Source organism: Miscanthus floridulus, chromosome 12 (assembly GCF_019320115.1).
Source record: "Miscanthus floridulus cultivar M001 chromosome 12, ASM1932011v1, whole genome shotgun sequence".
Classification (NCBI taxonomy): domain Eukaryota; kingdom Viridiplantae; phylum Streptophyta; class Magnoliopsida; order Poales; family Poaceae; genus Miscanthus; species Miscanthus floridulus.
Genome location: NC_089591.1, coordinates 24,996,593 through 25,002,091, shown reverse-complemented (window position 1 = coordinate 25,002,091; position 5,499 = coordinate 24,996,593). Strand labels below are relative to the sequence as shown.

At 40.6% G+C, this 5,499-nt stretch overlaps 1 long non-coding RNA gene across 1 annotated transcript; it reads right to left on the bottom strand.

Annotated features, from left to right (window-relative positions):
- Positions 1-2,616: 2,616 nt before the first annotated feature.
- On the bottom strand, positions 2,617-5,028 carry LOC136498287 (uncharacterized). The gene is made up of 4 exons (XR_010769559.1): positions 4,405-5,028; positions 4,089-4,312; positions 3,295-3,442; positions 2,617-2,970 (listed from the first exon to the last, which is right to left on the bottom strand). It is a non-coding gene; the product is annotated as an uncharacterized lncRNA (long non-coding RNA).
- Between the last annotated feature and the right edge of the window lie 471 nt (positions 5,029-5,499).

The window sequence follows — 5,499 nt, the reverse complement described above, 5'->3', positions numbered from 1 at the left end:
AGGACCGGCAGCAGCGAATTATGCTCAAATGCAAATCAAGGATGTCAATGCCACCTATTAATTAGGTCCAAGAAGATGGAAGGAGAGCATATACTACTGTTCATGTCACTCTACAGGCCTAGGAAGCCAAACCACTTCAGGAAGCCAATACTCATGCTATTTTACATTCCCACTAGCAGTTATCACTTATGATTGAGTGTAACTAAAAAGCACTCAATTAAACTATAAGTATGATTGTAATAGGACGTGAGAGGGATCTTTTGGCTATCAAATTTCATGTAAACACTTGTGTTCTATTCAGAACAACCACATGTGAGTCTTGCGAGGCCTTGCAGAACTTGTTCTTTCGATTCCTGAGAGAGTTGTAGAACGCCGAACTATGGTTCACCCAGTTTGTGCCTTCACGTCTTTACGACGTGATTGCGTGGGCTGGCATTTTTGGTGTGTGGTAGGGCGATTGTCTTGGTAGTTCATTGTGAGTGTAGAACTCGTGGTGCACTGCCTCATCATTAGGTCACGCAACAATAGTTATCAAGTTTGTGGATCCTTCAAGAAGATTGGGCCACAACTACTTGTCACAGGCAATCCCTAGGTGCATGTGCACATCATCGGGGCTTGCCTAGGATCCAATACTAGGTCACTGTTTGTTAGATGACACTAACTTCATGAGCATATCTAGTTCAAGCATGAACTCTCGGGGTCCTTCCATCTTCTAGATCCGTCCACCAACACACCATCTTCGGGACTTATCCACCAACACCAGTCTTCTGGTTCGACTCCAACATCATGTCCTTCCACCCTTTACAAGGTTCATCTAGTGTACCTAAATGAGATGCACAATGCAGAGATATGAATGCAAAGAATGGCCACAAGGGATGCATCACATAAAAGTATTCAAAACAAGCTTAAGGTTACACAAGAAGGCATAGCAGCTAGAGTTGTTTAACTAAACATCACACAATCTATTATAGAAAGATAGCAAGCACATCAAGCATGTCACACAAGTGAACTTAGGTTTAGCTATTACAAGCATTCATCAATCAAGAATTAACTAAACATGTTTAGCCAAACAAGAGTAAGCTAAAGCAATTGACTTAGCACATGCCCAGAATCTGGCAGCAACACAGAAGGCACTTGTTTCAACCATAACTAGAGTTATAGGTATCAAACAAAGGGGATCCTAGACCTTCTGAAAATCTTAGGAAGTTGTCTACAACTTTGTTATTTACACCTAGAGCTGATTCAAAGGTTAACAAGGTTGAAAAACACTAACAAGTAGATCTGCACAAACTAGGACAGAAAATAGACATGAACTTCAGAAATGTATATCTGAAGTTCTAGACATTCAGCTAACATGATTCTTAACTTTCTAGAAAGATTATTAAGTTATCTATAACTTTCTTATTATTATCTTAAGATGATTCTATAGCTAACAAGGTTAAACAACACTAAGAAGGCATCTCTGTCTAGATTTTGATAGAATCTGTTATTCCAACTCAGATAGCTATAAGTTGAGTTCTAGTCAACCAAAAAGGGTGTTCTTGTACATTTTGGAAAAGCTTAACAATATAATCATTCAGATCTGTTCAGAGCACATGCAAAAGCTGATAGCAAACTTGTAAAATCTATAACACCTAAACCATCAGGTCTATGATTGTGAATTTTTTAGGACAAGCAATATAAAGAAGTTAGCTACAACTTTCATATTCACCACATTCACAGAAAAGAACATTATCATCACAAAGTTGTCACCACAACAGAGACTGCTCTAGCAGCCATTTTTAGCACATAAGCAAAGTGATGCTTTACTTGATTCTTTAACAAGATCATACATGTACAACTCATTGCATGGATCATAAACTACTATAAACATGGTTAATTAACATTAGTCCACTACTAGGACCCAACCCTGTCGTGATGCCTATATTGGGTTGCAATATGGCTATTTTGGTTGTAATACGGATCAATTGCATCTATGTATGGTCGTTGACAAGTGGTTGCATTTGGAACGTTGCAATAGGTTGTTGCATCCATTTGGATGTGGTGTTGCAATATGGTGGTTTTGCAATGCACATAAAAAACTAACGCAACCACGATTTGGTTGCAAGCATGTGTATTGTGACCAGTTGAATGGTTACGTGAGTTACTGTTGCGACGAAACATGTGGATGTAATATGATAGTATTGCCACGAACGAACTTGTCGCAACATGGCTTTATTGCTACTCCATAGTTACGTGGTAATATGGTCATATTACCATGCAATGTGCTCCATTGCATCTAAGAAATGTTGCAACGTAACAAATTTTGTGGCTAGAATCACAACTGCCACTGCTCATTTGCTGGTGGCAATAAAAGGTAATGCAACTGAATCATTGTTGGTGGTAATAGATGGAAACAACAATGAATCATTGTTTGGGGTAATAGATGGAAGATGCAACGAATCATTATCAGTGGTAATAGATGAAAGATGCAACAAATCATTATTGGTGGTAGACATGTCCTATAGCAACAGATAAAGTTTGTGGCAATAATGTATATTGCAACAACAAAGAGTGCTTGCATAGTAGTATATTGCAACTGAGGGCATTTTAGCCAATGCTTTTTTCATAGCTAGATATTTAATTGTTGTTGCAAAATAATTGTATCATGAGTACATATTTCATCATCATATAAAAACTCGAGCCTTCATTAACTTCAAACATATGTCTCAACCAAAGTAATAACACAATGACCAAAATATTGCTAAAGTAAACATGACCACACCAAAATAAAAACATCATCTCTGACTACAAGTTTGCAACTATGTTTAGCATAATCAAATAGAACTAAATATGAGTTCTCTTATTAGTTTCTTCATGGTCCATCAGCATCAGCGTTCACCAATAAATCTTTCTCTAATTCTTCTAGCTATCCATCACCAACATTCAAGCATAAAGCTTTCTCTAATTATTCAGGTCGTCCATGTGTTCCTGCAATTTATGAACAGACATACAATTAGATACCCTGCTGATTGCTATGAGAACAAGCTCTATCAGTCTATCATATGGGAATAAAATTACTCATACAATTGGAAGTGGAAAATCAGTGTTTATACTATTTAGACTACAGAAATGTTCAGAAACTCAATAAAGACTTAATGTGAGATCTGCACTTCAAAGGTCCCTTAAGATATGAACAAACACAAAGTCTAAAAAGCCATTGAATTATGGGATTTGGATGGTTCATGGCCAGAAAAAGATCTGGAAAATACTATGGACCGCTAGTAATACCACACTAGATAGAGTGTAGCTTACCTAGTTCCTTTGAACGGCTAGCATCAAAGTAACCTCTGGTTCGAGTTCTTCTATCGCTATCTCAAGAAATCCTGAGCCCTTGTGTAAGATCCTTTTAATGCCTTACTTCAAATCTCCTTGAAGCGCTTCTCAGTGGTCGTTCCGGCATCTACAGATTAATGCCAAAAGTCAGGGAGCAGGAAAAATATTAAAAGTGCATTGTGGTTACATGTCTAAAATTAGATATTAGGACTTACGACAGCCAAATGATGTGCAAGTAATATGCAAGGCATGATCTGGTATTACATTTAAATTGAGCTCTGAAACCTTCCGGGAAATAGAATTACTTCTCTTTGTGCTTTCCAGAATGTAGTGTATCTGTCACTTATCAGGCCAGCAGTTCTATTTTCTTGATTTTGACCAAAACGTGTGCCATAAAAAATGTAGCCCCATATTAAGCTAAGGTAATTTCAAAACCATTTTGGTAGACAATTAAAGTAATCTGCAATGATGAACCATCTATTTGCCATGTTATTATCTAGTAACAATGAAAGCTTCAAAACCAAACCATTCAGACTTTGTGTTAATCAATAATCAGTGAGGATGCTACCCGTTACTTCATGGGAGAGCCTGAACAACTCAAGGAAGCTACTGCACTTCTAAAACTAGATGGCATTTCTACAATCTACATACGAAACTTAGGCTAAACATGAGAGCAGATAGCTAACCATTCCCTCTGCTTATATCCTTCAATTGCAGGAAAATAAGAACGCTACAGACAGTAGGACAACATCATGAACGGGAGGAGTACGAACCACTTCTCTATGACACTTCTGCAATGCTTGTCGCTGACCAGATTTGGCAGCTAGCGGAGGCAGTGTCAGGACCAACTATGCAACTAGCCAGAGTGGCCTCCTTCTCAGAGCATAAATCAAGTGGCAGTGGCTCTCCCTTCCAAAAGCGTAGATAGGACATGGAGTGCCGCCACCACTGCGGTGAGCCCCACCCTCCCAATCATCGTCCCTCAAGCATCACACAACTACACAAGTCAAAAAAACCAAATTGTGTTTAAGAAGACAGTAGATCGAGAGAGAGAAAATGGAGATCGAGCGGGGTGGAACAGAATCTGACGGAATCGACCGAGAAGACGGGGTGTCGGGAGGTGGTCGAGTGCCTTCACACACGAAAGCCATCAGGGACGCGCATGAGGCGGGTTCGGGTGGCCAGATGCCCGAATCCATGTGCTCCTCTAGGGAGATGCGGCTGTAAGCGATGGATCCATGTGCCAGACAGACATTGATCCGCATCCCCGAAGTCGAGCTACTCGTCGCCATTGTAGCTGCGCCTTGGGGAGCCCGCAGGGGTCGCCTGCGCCACCGTTCCACGAGAAGCCTGGACCAACGACTCCGCTGCCACTCTTACCGCTCGAGGCACCGCCTTGCCATGGATCAAGATCTGGTGATGAGAGAGAGATCGGAGAGAGGCACCTAGAGAAGTGAAGAGAAAGAGAGAGAGGCATCTCCGCTTGAGTAATCGGTGGCGTGACTGTGCTCGGAGGAGATGCCGTTTGGGACGAGGTGCTTGTGGATGCCGGCTGGGTCATCTCCTCACTCGTGAACTCCTGGCAGTGATGTGGAGCAGCTCTAGGGCGGTGCGGTGGGGCCAGATCCAGCGAGGTGCGGTGGCGGTGGCGGCGGCGGCAGGGGTCTAGTCATGCAGTGGCGGCGGCAGTATGATGGGAGATAGAGAGGAACGATTTGGATTTGTTCAGGAGTACGTTTTGTTTGTTTTAGAGAGAGAGGGAGGAAGGTCAATCGTGCGGGCCATCCGACCGAGATAGAGCGCGTGAAATTTGGATTTTGGTGGGCGCGAGTTAGGCCCCCCAATTATTTACTAGATGATCAATTTCTTTTTCTAAATCAATTCTTATTGTGGTAATTCGATTTCTTTCTCTAAATTTTAGAAAATATGGGTTAGTTGTACATTTGCAATTAGAATTTTAAATGGCCATGAAAATCACCCGTATGCTTGTTCTTGAAATTTCTCCAGAATAAAATGCTATAAACAATAATAAAATAGGCAAAATACATTTAAATAAATAGGAAATACAACACGACAATAGGTACTCCCGCCGTTTTAAACTATAGGTTATTTTGTTTTCTCTAGGTCCATACCTTTTGCTATTATCAGGTTCATATGTTTATTTATGTAATTTAATAAATATTT